This window comes from Daucus carota, chromosome 3 (genome assembly GCF_001625215.2).
Source record: "Daucus carota subsp. sativus chromosome 3, DH1 v3.0, whole genome shotgun sequence".
In the NCBI taxonomy this organism is placed as follows: domain Eukaryota; kingdom Viridiplantae; phylum Streptophyta; class Magnoliopsida; order Apiales; family Apiaceae; genus Daucus; species Daucus carota.
Genome location: NC_030383.2, coordinates 15,171,090 through 15,188,472, shown reverse-complemented (window position 1 = coordinate 15,188,472; position 17,383 = coordinate 15,171,090).

The window sequence follows — 17,383 nt, the reverse complement described above, 5'->3', positions numbered from 1 at the left end:
GCTTCTAACTTCTACTCCACTTATTTATTTTAAGCAAGAAGCACTTATTTTAAGCTCAGCCAAACGGCCCCATATCTAAATCTTTCATTTTTGTTTCGATCTGTGTCGAATTTTACAAAATTATTCTAATTTAACTTCTAATTTTATTTGCCAAGATAAATTTTTTAAATTCGTCTATTAGTAGGAAGATAAGAATATTATTACCGTTCTAAATACTATTCTAAAATTCTAAAATTGCCTCTAATATTTGAAGTAGCTATTCTGAATATTCGAGGGGTTTTCATCGATTTTCACCGATAGAAGGTCTTGATATATTTTTTATTACTCTTAATTCATCTCTTGTTTTTTTAATAAGTTTCCAATTTATTTGAGAGTTTGGTGTTTATTCTTTTGTTGTTCATCATGATCGAGATTGCAGATTTACATGATTTTTATGGTGTTTTGGACTTTCGGTGATGTGTTAAATATGTATATTGCAAGTGCATGATGCCTGTTGTAAAAAATACCAGCGAGGCAACAAGTACAGGTCAAATTCACGGGAAGACAAGTTTCAAGAATCTTAATCAGATTATTATAATTTTTTCAGTGTTTTATAATTTTGATATTTAATTTTTTTTAACCCATATTTTGGCCCTTCCTGCCTTTCATACATATAATAATCTTTTCAGGTAATTGAAGCAACATTATTCTCGCCTGAATATTAACGCTCTCAGAAAATTAATCACATTCAAATTCAATTATGCTAATTGTATGTGTGTCTCTGATAATACATTTTTCACTCATACTTCTATATACACATACAGGTTGGGTTCCACATAGAACCTCTTAGTCTTAGAACCTTAGAACCTTCATTAAATGACAACATTTAATTTCATGATTAATGTAAACTTTCTTGAATTACATAATTTAACCATATAACTTGTAGGCTTGTACTGCTGCAGAATATTTGTATAAAGATCTAAATACAAATTATCAAATTATACTACTACGGAACATATATTAATATAATAAAAATTGATTTTATATGTAATATTTTTGTAGGCAATACAAATATTGTTATAGTACATTAAACATTATACAATAATATTATTAAATAATTATACTGATATTGCTGCAGCACATTGGAAATACTGTTGCAGAACATTGGAGGGAGAATAACAAGTCATTTGATTAGATTGTAATATTAAATTTTAATACATATAATTAATGCATTCATTAATTACCTATAATCAAGTAAAAAGGATATTAAATAACTAATATTAAATGCAGTATTTGATCATGACCATTATTTAACAATAATCTAATGATTTTATATGAGTTCTAAGTTCTAACTTAATATGGGTTCTAATTTGAACCTCATCCTATACATGTATAATTAATTCATTATATTTGATTGATTACAAAAATTAAATATTAAAACATAATCGACTTAAATTAGCCATAATCAATCAAATTGTTGTGAGGTAATGAAAAGATTTAGATCTAGAAAACCTCTGATCTCCAATACTTTCGTCATAAGAAAATTCATGATTGATCATACAGTCTTCATTTCTCCAACACAAATCATAATCCATAATTTAATAATATGTAATGATAGTCTTACTCTCCGTGATAAAATATAATGTTATATGTTTAAATCAGTATATTAACAAAAATTCTAAACCAACTAAGATTCTTAATCAAAATTCTTAGTTGTGTTTGCACTTTTGTTTTTCAATTTCTATGATTGGATTTTATTTCTATGGTTGTCTCTAAATTATAAAAAAATAATTGTAAAATTATGTGAAATATAAGAACTTCTAAATCGTATATTTAAAATTTAAGATATGACCGAGTTGAATACATATAACCTAATCAATCTTATTTTTCTTTGCTCCAAAACACTTATTTTTTGCTAAAATCCTTTTAAATATAGGAATTCTTCGTCTGACAATAAAATAATATAAATAATATATAAAAATATATTATATTGACAACTCTTTGCTAAAATTAACAAAAATGCTAGAAGGAAAAATTAATGTTCCCCTCCATCCCTCCTTGTTTTTTTTATATTACACTAGCCTTTAACCCGTGCGAAGCACGGGCGGGTATATAGTTCGTAATTTATTATTTATAATTTAAACTTTAACATAATTTTATTAGTATTTTAGTATTAATGGATTGAATTTTATTAAATTATATTTGTTAGGAATATGTGATGCTTGATGATACAAGGTATTTTATTCTTACTTAGAATAAAATTGCATGTAGCTGATCAATTGGTAATATGCTAAGACAGTATCAATTGATCAGATTGACCCATCAACGGCTGATGAGGTATTGTAACAAAGCTGGAGCATTTTAGCAGTTGATGTAAAAATAATGTGTACTTTTAGATTAGCAGTTGATCTATCAATGGATGTTTAGATAGGGTGACATAATTGTAAATATGAGAAGTCATGTAATCTATTCAAGTGAAGTGAAGATCGATCGGTAATTTAAAGTATCAATGGCTATTTGGAAAGAAGACTATCAACCGCTACATCAACATCATCATTATCCCATAACTCAAAGAAGACTATCAACTGCTATTTCAGTGTATCATCAATTGATGATATTAGCAATTGATTATCAGCAATTGACAGCTACAAGTCAGGGAAAAGACAAAGTTCACATGGGTTGATGTGACAGATGCTACACCAGCTTTGGAAGCTAAACCAAAATGAGTTTAGTCAAATATTGAGAACCTCGAAGCCTACCATTTCTGGCAAAGCAACAAGAATTTCAAGCTGCCAAATGCAGTATCAAGTCCAAGAAATTCTATATTTGTACTAGCTAGAAAGTGAGTAGGAAAATACTTTTACAGACTAGTTTTGTTTGTAGTAGTATATATTCACTTTGTAATTTCACATTTCAAAGGAATTAAAAACACCAAGAACTGAAGAGCAAAGCACGAGAGAAAGTTAGCAAGAGATTGTAAGCTTCTGCTCTTCATTCTTTTGTAAGCAGCCAAATATTTTTACTTGGAAGGTTCTTGATATAAAAATCTCTCAGGTGGATCAAACAATCCACCTGAAATTTTTAAGATCCTTGTTCTTTAAATTTCTATTTTAGCTCTTATAGTCTCTTGTAATTTGAATATGATCTGTTGTGCAAAAAGTTATTGAAATTTTTGTAGATTGTATTCAACCCCCCCCCCCTCTTCTACAATCTAACTTATTGTTTGAATTGTCTGAATAACAATTGATATCAGAGCCGAGCTTCTAACATACAAGAAGTTTTCAGATCCTAAAGACAATCAACAATGGGAAGAAGAGATGAAGGAGTCAAGATTCCAATGCTGGTCAAAGAACACTACTTTCATTGGAAAGTAAAAATGAGGATGCATCTTCTCTCCTTGGATCCTAGCTACATCAACAGTATTGAGAAAGGACCACATGTTCCAGTTAAAATCAACACTGCCCTGAGACTTGATGGAAGTGAAGCTGAAGATGTTAAAGTGCCTAAAAATCCTTCTGAGTTCACTGAGGAAGATGAGAAAGAAGTGCACAAGGATAACAAGGCTATGAACATTCTTTTCAATGGTATTGATGATGACATGTTTGATAGTGTTATCAACTGTCCAACTGAGGAAGTATGGGACACTATTCAAACTTTATGTGAAGGCACTGATCAAGTTAGGGAAAACAAAATGCAGCTGTTTGTTCAACAGTATGAGAGCTTTCACTCTAAATCTGGTGAATCTCTAAATGATTTGTTTAACAGATTTCAAAAACTGTTAAATGGATTAAAGTTGTATGATAGAATCTACATGGTCAAGGATTCAAATCTCAAATTCTTGAGAGCTTTACCTAGAGATTGGAAATCTATGACTGTTGCTCTAAGACAGGCTCTGAATTTTAATGAATACTCTCTTGACAAATTATATGGTATTCTTAAAACTTATGAGCTTGAAATACAGCAAGATGAAGAACTGGAAAAGAACTCCAAGAGGGAGAAAACTGTGGCTCTTGTGGCAGAAAAGGAAGAGGAAGAGGAGAAGGCATTAAAGTCTGTGATTGCTGGAAAGACCTCAAGCAGCTCTGCTTGTGAAGGAAAGAAGGATGATGGAAAGAAGAAAGGAAAAGTCATTGAGGAAGATGAAGAACCTTCAGCTCAAGATGAGCTAGATGATCTTGATGAACATCTAGCATTTCTTGCCAGAAAATTCTCCAAACTCAAATTCAAAAGAAATGCTGTCAGCTCTAGACCATTCAACAAAGGAAATCAATCCAAACCATCTGGTATGGTTGATAGATCAAAATTCAAATGCTTCAACTGTGGTCTACCTGGACACTTCTCTAATGAGTGCAGAAGACCTTCTGCTGAAAAGAAAGGATCCTCCTCAGAGAATGTAGATTACAGAAGAAAATACTTTGATCTACTCAAGCAAAGCAAGGAAAAGGCATTCATAACTGAGGATGGTGACTGGGCTGCTGATGAAGGTGATTCTAACATTGAGGAGCATGTCAATCTTGCCTTGATGGCAATTGAAGATGATGCTGATTCTTCCACCACCAGCAATGGACAGGGAGGTCGAAAGAATCTATGGTATCTTGATAGTGGCTGCTCAAGACACATGACTGGAGATTCCACCCTGCTCAGCAAATTTGAGGAAAGAACTGGCCCAAGTATAACCTTTGGAGATGACAGCAAAGGATTTACCTTGGGATATGGCATAATTTCAAAAGAGAATGTCATCATTGACAATGTTGCATTAGTGAAAGGGCTTAAGCACAATCTGCTTAGCATCAGTCAACTATGTGACAGAGGACATCAAGTTTGGTTCTCAACAGAAGCCTGTGTTATCTCTGATAAGAAAGATAACAAAGTGGTTTTAACTGGAAATAGGAAAGGCAATGTCTACATAGCTGATTTCAACTCTACAAGTGCAGATTCTCTTACTTGCTTATTCAACAAAGCAAGCTTGGATGAGAGTTGGCTGTGGCATAATAAATTGTCTCATTTAAACTTCAAAGCTATGAATGATCTTGTGAGAAAAGATCTTGTTAGAGGACTGCCAAAGTTGGAATTTTCCAAGGATGGTCTGTGTGATGCTTGCCAGATTGGAAAGCAAAGAAAGTCCTCTTTCAAAAGCAAACTGAAATCATCAATTGATAGACCTCTACAGCTTCTACATATGGACTTATTTGGACCAGTCAACATAATGTCCATTTCAAAGAAGAAGTACTGTCTTGTGATTGTGGATGATTTTACAAGATTTACTTGGACTTATTTTCTTCACTCCAAGGATGAAGCAAGTGAAATCATCATCAATCATATCAAGATAGTTGACAACATTGATCCAGGAAGAAAAGTCTCAAGGATCAGAAGTGATAATGGAACTGAGTTCAAAAACTCTGTTATGAAGAGTTTCTGTGAAGATAAAGGAATTCACCATGAGTTCTATGCTGCAAGAACTCCCCAACAAAATGGTGTAGTTGAAAGGAAGAACAGAACTCTTATTGAAGCTGCTAGAACAATGCTTGAAGAATCAAAGTTGCCAACTTACTTTTGGGCTGAAGCTGTTAACACAGCATGTTATACTCAAAATATCTCTTTGATCAATCAAGCACAAGGAATGACTCCCTATCAATTGTTCAAAGGGAAGAAGCCAACACTGAACTTTCTGCATGTCTTTGGATGCAAGTGTTTTGTGTTAAGAAATCAAGGTGAAAATCTTGGTAAATTTGAAGCAAAGGCAGATGAAGGAATATTTGTTGGATATGCTGCTGGAAAAGCCTATAGAGTTTATAATCTAAGATTAAACATTGTTATGGAATCTGTCCATGTGATGTTTGATGACAAGAAAATACAAGGCTTAGATGATGAAGGATTTCATGATGTCCTTCAATTTGAAAATGAGTCTGAAGGAATAATTGAACTGGAAAGTGATGATGATGACTGTGTTGAAAGTATAAATTCTAGTGTGATTCCTCCATCAATTGGTAATAATTTACACAATACCAGAACAGCAGTTGATGTAACTCAATATATATCAATGGCTAATGATTTATCCAACACTAGTTCATCAATGGCTGGTAGTTCAAGGTCCATACACTTAGGGGGAGCTTCTCAAAATGAAACTGACTTCACAAATGAAGCCAGTTCATCCAGATCAAATCTTCCTCCACAAAGAAAATGGACAAGGGATCATCCCTTTGAGCTTATTATTGGAGATGCTGCTGCTGGTGTCAAAACAGGAAGAGCTACTATGGATGAATGTCTATACAGCAGCTTTCTCTCACAGGAAGAACCTAAAAAGGTTGAAGAAGCCCTTCTTGATTCTGAATGGATTTTAGCTATGCAAGAGGAGCTGAATCAGTTTGAAAGGAACAAAGTGTGGAAGCTGGTACCCAAACCCAAAGATAGAGCAATTGTTGGTACAAGATGGGTATTCAGAAATAAGGTGGATGAAAATGGTGTGGTGACAAGGAACAAAGCAAGACTGGTTGCTAAGGGCTACTGTCAAGAAGAAGGAATAGATTATGATGAGACATTTGCCCCTGTAGCCAGACTTGAAGCCATAAGAATCTTTCTTGCTTATGCTGCCCATGCTAATTTCAAAGTCTATCAAATGGATGTCAAGAGTGCCTTTCTAAATGGTGAGCTTGAAGAAGAAGTCTATGTAGGTCAGCCACCTGGCTTTGAAGATCCAAATTTTCCAGAATTTGTATATCTTCTCCTGAAAGCTCTCTATGGATTGAAGCAAGCACCTAGAGCCTAGTAAGACACCTTATCACAGTTTCTTCTTGAGAATCACTTCACAAGAGGTACTGTTGATAAGACATTATTTTATAGAAATGTTAATGGTTCTAGTATACTTGTTCAGATTTATGTGGATGATATTATATTTGGATCTACAGATGAGAAACTTTGTAAAAAGTTTGCCAAGCTAATGCAAAGTAAATATGAAATGAGCATGATGGGAGAATTGACTTACTTTCTTGGTTTGCAAGTCAAACAAGTGAGTGATGGCATATTTATAAGTCAAACTAAATATGTCTATGACTTATTGAAAAAGTTTGATCTTATAAATTGCTCAACTGCTAAAACTCCCATGGCCACTGCCACTAAACTTGAATTGAACACTAAGGAAAAGAAAGTGGACATTTCAAGTTATAGAGGCATGGTTGGTTCACTTTTATATTTAACAGCCAGTAGACCTGATATAATGTTTGCCACATGTCTTTGTGCTAGATTCCAAGCTGATCCTAGGGAATCTCATTTAATAGCAATTAAAAAGATTTTCAGATTTCTCAAGGGTACTCCAAATCTTGGCATTTGGTACCCTAGAGATTCTGGCTTTGATTTAATTGGTTTTTCAGATGCTGATTATGCAGGGTGTAGAATTGACAGAAAAAGCACCACTGGAACTTGTCAATTTCTAGGAAATAAACTAGTTTCTTGGTTTAGCAAAAAGCAAAACTCAGTTTCTACATCAACTGCAGAAGCTGAATATATTGCAGCTGGCAGTTGTTGTGCACAGATTCTGTGGATGAAAAATCAATTGGTTGATTATGGATTGAACATTTCCAAGATTCCTATTTTCTGTGACAACACAAGTGCCATTGCCATAACAGAAAATCCAGTGCAGCACTCAAGAACAAAGCACATTGACATAAGGTATCATTTCATTAGGGAACATGTAATGAATGGAACAATTGAACTCCATTTTGTTCCCAGTGAAAAGCAGCTAGCAGATATTTTCACCAAACCACTTGATGAATCTACATTCTCAAGATTAGTAAGTGAACTTGGTATGTTAAATTTCTCTAGTTAATATTTTACCTATTTTATGCAGCCTGTGATAAGTGACAGATAGGATATTGAACTATCTTTCTCTATTTGTCCACTATCGATCGCTATTTTAGCAATTGATAGTGTGTCACATATCACTGGATAAGTAAATACAATTTTGACATATCAATGGCTCTTTTATTTAGCAATTGATATGTTAAAATAGCAACCGTCAGTTCTCAATTTAATTATTGATCGGTATATACATACATATATGTATATATCGATCGGTGACGCTTGGCTACTTTTTGAACGGTTACTTCATTTACTTTTACTGAGAGTATAAATAGTTTGCCTTTAATTTCATTTCTCTTTTCACCTGCATTTGCAAACTCTTAACTCTCCTTCTCTCTCTACTCCTACAGCCCTAATCTTTTCTTAAGCTTTTTCATCTATGGCACCTGTTGTCAAAATCACAAGTCAAACCGGGTTTGTCTATGAGCACAACAATCATGTCGCCTATGTGGACAAAGATGGGAAACATTCTGCAGCGTTTCATACCATGATGGATTTCGTCAAGGAGTGTAAGTTCTCATATGCCATGCTTCATGCTCCAACTATCTTCTGTGAGATTGTTGAGCAAATGTGGACATCTGGAAGGTATGACTCAACCTCTAAAACCTTGTCTGTTTCTATCAATGGTACTAGCTACAATATTGATGGTGAAATTGTTAGGGCTGCTCTTAATCTGCCTAGGAACTCTACTGATAGATTACCTAGTGATAATAAAATTGTCAGCATGCTTAGAAATATGCACTATAATGGTGATTTATCTAACTTAGGACAGATTCTTAGGCGCCATATGCGCAAAGAGTGGAGTTTTCTTTGTGATTCTTTTATCAAAGTCTTTTCTGGTAAAGTTTCCAATTATGATGCTTTCACAATGTCTATGCAATCCATGTTCTACATGCTAGTAACTGATGATTATTTTAACACTGGTGATTTAGTATTGTATGAAATTGTTGCTAAATTGGGTCCTCATGAAGGAAGACCCAATAATATTTATTTTGCTAGATTCTTGATGATCATTGCTAATCATCTAGTCAAGGATTTAGTAATTGCACAGCCAGAAAACAAGATGGACTGCTGGGTGCAAAGCAAGAGAATTTGTGGTGATCTGATGAGGATACTTGCAAATGATCAAGTACCCTTGTCACTTCCATCACTGATGCAGGTACCTTCTATTCCCATTACTTCTTCCAATCCTCAACCTTCTTCTACTTCCAGTGCATCAATGGAAGTTGAACACCCCTAACTTCCTACCCAAGCTGTCAAAACTAAGAAAATTTCTAAGTCCAAATCTAAGAAAACCACCTCTGGTGTCTCCCAAAAGATACCAGTTGTAACAACTTCTTCACAACCTAAGGGGAGTGTGAAGGTGGTGAGTGGTGAGGGGAGGGGTGATCATCAAAGAAGCCCCCAAAATAAGGAAGGAGAGGTGAGTGAGGTCCAGCCAAGCCATCCCACATCTTCCCAAAAAGATGTGGTGATTAACATGGAATCAAACACACTACTAGTGACATCTTCTCAACAAGGTGCCACTATTGAAAAGAGCTCTCCTCCAAGAGCACAGAACAAAAGGGGCAGGGACACTGACCAAACACCTCCCAAACCTTCTCTAGGAGAAACAAGAAAAGGGCACTTGACACACACTCCACTGTGCAGTCCAAAATCACAGATTTTGTGACAGTACAAACCACTTCTCAAATTCAGATTGATGTGGCTCCAACAAATGTGGAGTCACAGTCCCCTCCTGTTGAAACACTCTCTCCAATCTCAGATTTCTATATGGAGGATGTTGATTTACTATACAACATCCCCCACCCAAATTCTCCAACTCTGTTCTTGGAGAAGTCAATCTCTGAAATTGGTGATCATCCTTCACAGGATTTGTTGGGTCATCAATCAATTTTTTCTGTGACTACTAGTGAAGTTGTGGAATTACCAAATCCATCACTCTTCACAGATTCACTAGTTGTCACTATTCATGCATCAACTGCTAATGCATCAATTGCTAATTCTTTCACATCATCGATCGGTATTTCTCACCAATCGTAAAGTGCAGTTCTGTCAACGGCTGTGCTTGACAGCAATCAGCCGTTGATGAATGACAATGTAGCATCAATGGCTATTCCTCAGCCATTGATAGAAGAAGTTCCACTGGCAGATGCAACTCAATTAGATCATCTTGCTGTCACAAGAGTTGTCAGTGAAGAACTTATCATTGTTACTGCACTTTTAGGGCTGAGAGAAAGTGAGCTAGTGGAGAGGCTGTCTTGCAGACAGGCAAAAGGAGAGGATGTGAGTGAGAGGCTGGGAACTTCTTCCTCCCAGGCAAAAGGAGAGATTGTGTGTACCACCTTAGATGGTGAAGATGAGGGTGTGGTGAGCCAGGGTGAGACCCTGATGCAAGAATATAGAGATCATGAGAGAAATGCAGGTACAGAAGAAACAAGGATGGAATCTGCTGTGGACCCCTTGGATGCTTCTACATTCACTCATCCAGTGTCAGCCTATCAAATTATGGCTGGCCAATCCAATGTCCTAGCAGAAGAAACTTTGGGGTTGCTTCACACATCCGAAGCACTGAAGAGAGCAAAAATTGCACATGCTGCTGTTCCTAAGGGCATGCTCTCTACACAGGGTGATTCTAAATATGATGACTCCCTGGCTGATGAAGATGATGATGTTACATATTTGATGATGTCACAGGTATCTAACTTGTTTAGTGTGCAGAAGCAAATATCAGAGTTTAGCTGGAAATCAGAGTTTAACGACTGACAGCTGGATCAGAGTTTAAGCGATGATCAGAGTTTGCAGGCGGCTGATTTTCAGGAGCATATCTGACTAAGTAAGGAAGATAAAGATCAAGAGAGATTGTGCAGATCAGGACAGCAGAAGGATAGCTACTGATTAGATTATTTTAGGAAGCAGATAATTATAAATCAATCAGTAGATATCATGTAACTGTGTATATAAACACAGCTTAGGGTTTACTCTAGATGAGTTATCAATTGAATATCATTCGTGTAACCTAGCAGCTCTTAGTGATAAGATATAAATCACTAAGAGATTATTTGTAAACTACTGAGATTTGTGAATAAGAGTTTATTGAATTATTCTCTTATACTTGTGTTTGTTTTGGATTGTGTTCACTATATTATCATATATATAGTGAGTTTAGTCGGCCTAACAAGTGGTATCAGAGCCAGCTCTGTTGACATACCTACAGTGAGATCTTAATCACACACAATCATGTCTGAGAAATCACAAAACAGTAGATATGAGTCTCTTAGGGTTCCGGTCCTCAGGGCATCTGAATATTCTGTCTGGAAAGTAAGAATGATCATGTTTCTGGAATCTACAGATCCAGAATATCTGGATAGAATTTATGATGGTCCACACATGCCAACGAAGCTCTCTGTTGCAGTGGGAGATGAACCCCAGAAGATGATTCCTAAAGAGAAGAAGGACTATACTCCAGAGGACATCTCATCTATCAGTAAAGATGCAAAGGTGAAGCATCTGTTGCATAGTGCTCTGGACAATGCTATGTCCAATAGAGTAATTGGATGCAAAACTGCAAAGGAGATATGGGATGCTTTGGAAGTCAGATGTCAAGGAACCAAAGCCATCAAAAAGAACAGAAGGACCATACTTACTCAAGAGTATGAACACTTTGATTCAAAATCAGGTGAATCACTGACTGATCTTTATGATAGGTTTGTCAAGCTGCTGAATGACTTGTCTCTTGTGGACAAAGAATATGATTTGGAAGACTCAAATCTCAAATTTCTGCTTGCTCTTCCTGAAAAGTGGGATTTGAAAGTAACCACTATAAGAGACAATCATGATCTTGAAGAGATGTCTCTGGATGAAATCTTTGGAAGGTTGAAAACTCATGAACTTGAGATGGAGCAAAGGAGCAAACGACATGGTGGGAAACCCAAACCAGTTGCTCTAAAAGTTCAAGAAGATTCAACTGTGAAAAGCAAAGGAAAAGCTCATGTCAAAAAGTCTGATACTGAGTCATCAAACTCTGATGTTGACTCAGACTCTGATATCCCTTCAGACTCTGATGACAGTGATACTGAGATGATGCAGCTGGCAGCATTAATGGTAAAAAGCTTCAAGAAGATGGCTTACAAGAACTTCAACAAAGGGAAGAAGTTCTCAACCAAAGACAGAAACTCTGACAAAAAGGTCTTCAAAAAGAATGAAGGCAAAGAAGAAAAATCTGGAAAATCTGATAAGTCTAAGTACACCTGCTTCAATTGTGGAGAAAAAGGCCACTTTGCAACTGAGTGCAAGAAAGCTAAGAAAGAAAAGGAACAGGCCTTTATCACAAAGAAAGGAAGCTGGGCAGACACATCAGAATCAGAAGATGAAGTCAACTATGCCTTGATGGCAAACATGGACAACAGCACTGAGACTGTTGAAACAAAGGTACCTCATTCCACTCTTGCTTTTGATACTGAAGATATAACTGAGTTGAGATTGTTTCTTAAAACTCTGCATGTTAGTTATAGAGATCAGACTTTAGAAAATGAAAGACTAAAATCTGAGAACTTAAATGTCAAGAAAAGGAATGATTATCTTGAAAAGGAACTAGTTCTGATGCTAGAAGTTCAGAAGGAAAGGGATGATGCTATCTTTATTAAAAATGAACTCTTAAAGAAAAATGCTTCTCTTGAATCAGAACTTGTTAAGGAAAGAGAAATAATCAGAACTTGGACTAACTCAGGAAAGACTACTCAGAATATCTTAGAAAGTGGAAACTGGAAGAAAGGGTTAGGTTACTCTGATAAAAATGAAGCTGAGTCATATAAACAAGAAACCATTAAAATTGAAAAACCCAAGGTAGTTCCAGTAAGATTTGTTGCAGAATCAAAAACTGATACTCCTAAACAGGTTAATATTGGTTTAATGACTCAGAAACAGCTTAAGCATAAACTCAAGGAGGTTAAGAAAGAAAACAGGATTAAGGAACCTAGGAAAAATAGGAATGGAAAGGTTGGAATAAACAAAAGCAACAATTACATGCCTGTTCCAAATGCTCCTAGGAAAACTTGTCATAATTGTGGTAATCCTAATCATCTTGCTTCTTTTTGCAGGAAAAATAAGGACATAAATGCTATGTCTCCAAAATCAGAAGTTAAGACTAGGAATACTAGATTTAGACCAGAGAATCCTTGTTTTCATTGTGGTAGTTTATGGCATTCCATTTACACTTGTAAGGAATACCATAATTTATATTATGATTATTATGAATTAAAACCTTCTTTGAAGAAAAAGATTGATTCTCCTAGTTCAGCATCTGTTAAAAAGTCTGTTAGCACAAACTCTGATATAAACTCTGATAAATCTTCCGCTGCTAGTGTTAACAAACTTAACAAGAACAAAGGATCCAAGCAAGTCTGGGTCCTTAAAACTAATCATTAGTTATGTATGTGATTGCAGGGCAACAGGAAAAACATCCTAGTTCTGGACAGTGGATGCTCAGGACATATGACAGGAAATAAAGCCCTGCTATCAGACTTTGTGGAGAAGGCTGGCCCAAATGTTTCTTATGGAGATGGCAACATAGGGAAAACTTTGGGATATGGCAATATCAATCTTGGAAATGTCATCATTCAATGTGTAGCTCTGGTCTCAGGACTTAAGCACAATCTGCTGAGCATAAGTCAAATCTGTGACAGAGGATATCATGTCAATTTCTCGGAAGAACACTGTGAGGTCATTAGTAAAAGAACTGGAAAAGTTGTTCTGAAAGGATACAGACATGGCAACATCTATGAAGCTAAGCTATCTTTAAACTCTGAAAGCTCTGCAATCTGTCTACTTGGCAGAGCCAGTATTGAAGAAAGCTGGAACTGGCACAAGAAATTATCTCACCTGAACTTCAATAATATAAATGAACTTGTGAAGAAAGATCTTGTGAAAGGACTTCCAAAATCAGTTTTTACTCCAGATGGACTCTGTGATTCCTGTCAGAAAGCAAAACAGAGGAAGTCTTCCTTCAAAAGTAAAACTGAGTCCTCAATTCTTGAGCCATATCATCTGCTGCATGTTGATCTTTTTGGACCAGTAAATATAATGTCCATTGCAAAGAAGAGATATACTCTGGTCATTGTTGATGAATTTACCAGATATACATGGGTATATTTTCTTCACAGCAAGGATGAAACACCATCTTTATTGATTGAGCATGTCAGGCAGTTGAACAAAATCTCTAAAGATGCAGTAAAGATCATAAGAAGTGATAATGGCACTGAGTTCAAGAATTTTAAAATGGAGGAGTTCTGTAAAGCAAATGGCATTAAACAGGAATTTTCAGCACCTGGAACACCTCAACAAAATGGTGTTGTAGAAAGGAAGAACAGAACTCTAATTGAAGCTGCTAGAACCATGTTGGAGGAAGCAAAATTGCCAACCTACTTCTGGGCTGAGGCTGTGCAGTCTGCCTGTTTCACACAGAATGCAACTCTGATTAATAAACATGGGAAAACTCCATTTGAAATGGTTAAAGGCAGAAAACCAAATCTCAAATACTTCCATATCTTTGGATGTAAATGTTTTGTTCTGAAAAATCATCCTGAACAGCTAACCAAATTTGATTTAAAAGCTGATGAAGGAATTTTTGTTGGTTATCCTTTATCAACAAAAGCCTTCAGAGTTTACAATCTGAGAACAAGGGTAATCATGGAATCCATTCATGTATCCTTTGATGATAAGAAAATTACTGGAATGGAAGATTTTGAAGATCATGAGCAACTGAGATTTGAAGATGAAGATACATTCTCTGACTCCATAAACTCTGACTCTGAGACAATATCAGAGCATGTCACTTCTACTCACCAACCTCAAGCACATGTTGAGGGGGAGCACTTTCAAGATGAAAATCTGGATGAAAATGTTGCAGACTCGGCAGAAAACACAAACTCTGATTCTGACTCCTCAAACTCTGATCACTCTGCATCAGAGAATCAGGAGAACATATCTTCAGGGGGAGCATCAGAAACTCAGAATGCTCATGGAGATAGCATGAATAATGGGGGAGAGGCATCAGAGAATCAAAATGATACTGGCATGGATCATGGGGGAGGATCTAGTTCCAGAAATCAACTGCCACATGACAGAAAATGGACAAAGTCTCATACACCAGATCTGATTATTGGGGATCCAGATGCTGGAGTACAAACCAGAACTGCAACAGCAAATGAGTGTTTATTTCATTCATTTTTATCTCAGACAGAACCAAAGAAAGTGGAAGAAGCCTTAAAGGATGCAGACTGGGTAACAGCAATGCAGGAGGAGTTAAATGAATTTGAGAGAAATAAAGTCTGGACACTTGTACCAAGACCAAAGAACAGGTCAATTGTTGGTACTAAGTGGGTTTTTAGGAACAAAACAGACAGTGATGGTATAATCACAAGAAATAAAGCCAGACTGGTAGCTAAGGGATATTCTCAACAAGAAGGAATTGACTATGATGAGACCTTTGCCCCAGTTGCCAGATTGGAAGCAATCAGAATTTTCTTGGCTTATGCAGCACATAAGAAATTCAAAGTGTTTCAGATGGATGTAAAGAGTGCTTTTCTCAATGGGGAGCTGGAGGAAGAGGTATATGTTGAACAACCTCCAGGGTTTGTGGACACAAAATTTCCAGATCATGTCTACAGATTGGATAAAGCACTGTATGGACTAAAGCAAGCACCAAGAGCATGGTATGAAACTCTGGCTCAATTTCTTTTGGACAGTGGTTTCAACAGAGGTACAATTGATAAAACTCTATTTTATCTCAACCATGGTAATGATCTGCTATTAGTTCAAGTCTATGTAGATGATATTATTTTTGGGTCTACTAATCCTAAACTCTGTGAGAGATTCTCAAAGCTTATGCAGTCCAGATATCAGATGAGCATGATGGGAGAAATGAGCTACTTTTTGGGACTTCAAGTCAAACAGACTGATGAGGGTATTTTCATTAATCAGTCTAAATATACCAGGAACTTGCTAAAGAAATTTGGCATGCAGGATAGCTCAGCTGCCACCACTCCAATGGCAACTGCCACTAAGTTAGATAAAGATACTGGATCACCAGTAGAAATTACTAACTATAGAGGTATGATAGGCTCACTACTATATCTGACTGCTAGTAGACCTGATATCATGTTTGCAACCTGTCTCTGTGCAAGATTTCAAGCAGATCCAAGAGAACCACACCTTGTAGCAGTCAAAAGGATTTTCAAATATCTCAAAGGAACAGTTGAGATGGGACTCTGGTATCCCAGAGAATCAGACTTTACACTGATTGGTTACTCTGATGCAGATTTTGCAGGATGCAAAATAGACAGAAAAAGTACAAGTGGGAGCTGTCAATTTCTAGGAGGAAGATTAGTTTCTTGGTTCAGTAAGAAACAAAAATCTATCTCAACATCCACTGCAGAAGCAGAGTATATTGCTGCAGGAAGCTGCTGTGCTCAGATTTTATAGATGAAGAATCAACTACTGGACTATGGATTAACTCTGACTCAAATTCCTATTTATTGTGATAACCAAAGTGCTATTGCTATGACAGGAAATCCAGTACAGCATTCCATGACCAAGCATATCAGCATAAGGTATCATTTTATCAGAGAACATGTGATGGAAGGAACAGTAGAGCTTCACTTTGTTCCAACAGATCAGCAGTTGGCAGATATCTTCACCAAACCTCTGGCTGAAGCAACATTTACAAGGCTTGTAAACGAATTAGGGATGATCTCTGGTCCTCTCTAAACTCTGATACATTGCATTATACTATATCTGTTAGTATTTGTTATTATAAACCTGATCTACAATTGCATCTGTTATTCTCTGATCTAAACTCTGATGATTATACTCTGATTTGATAAACTCTGATATTTAAACTCTGACCCGACAAACTCTGATGACTTGAATTTTTCATTATGAAAGATACTCCTGTGAAGAATATGTTGCACTTAACTGAATTTAGTCATAAGCCTCTCTAAAGTCTGAATTTTGTGATATTACAGCTGTGGAAATCCTTAACACACAACACATGAGTTAATTTTGTTACCTAGACTGTCTTACTTCTTAGATATTAGATATGTACTCAGAAAAGAATCTGCTTTCCTCCTCTTATGAGCTAAGAGTTAATATATTTCATTTATGGATCCTCAAGATACTTCTTCTCAGAAAAGAAAATCAAAAGAAAAGAAAAACAAAAGAAATTATCTCAGGTACTCCTTTGAGATCTTAGAAAATTTGTGAAAGGAAAGATCCAAGTGCACTGCTGGTATTAAGCAAATGCATCGAAAATTAAGTTAATTTTTGGGGACTTTTCACATTCTCTGAATACTGGAGAAATACTCTGAGCAAACAAAAGTCTGATAAAGGTTATGACTCACTTACCATGAGAAGTTCCCTTTCAAAAGACAAATGTTGTTCAAAAGAGAAGAAATGATATACTCTGATCCATTTGTGAGAAACTCGGCTTATGAGATGATTAAAACATTTTCTTATTATCTGATTCTTTCTAATATTGTTTAAGAAATTTGAC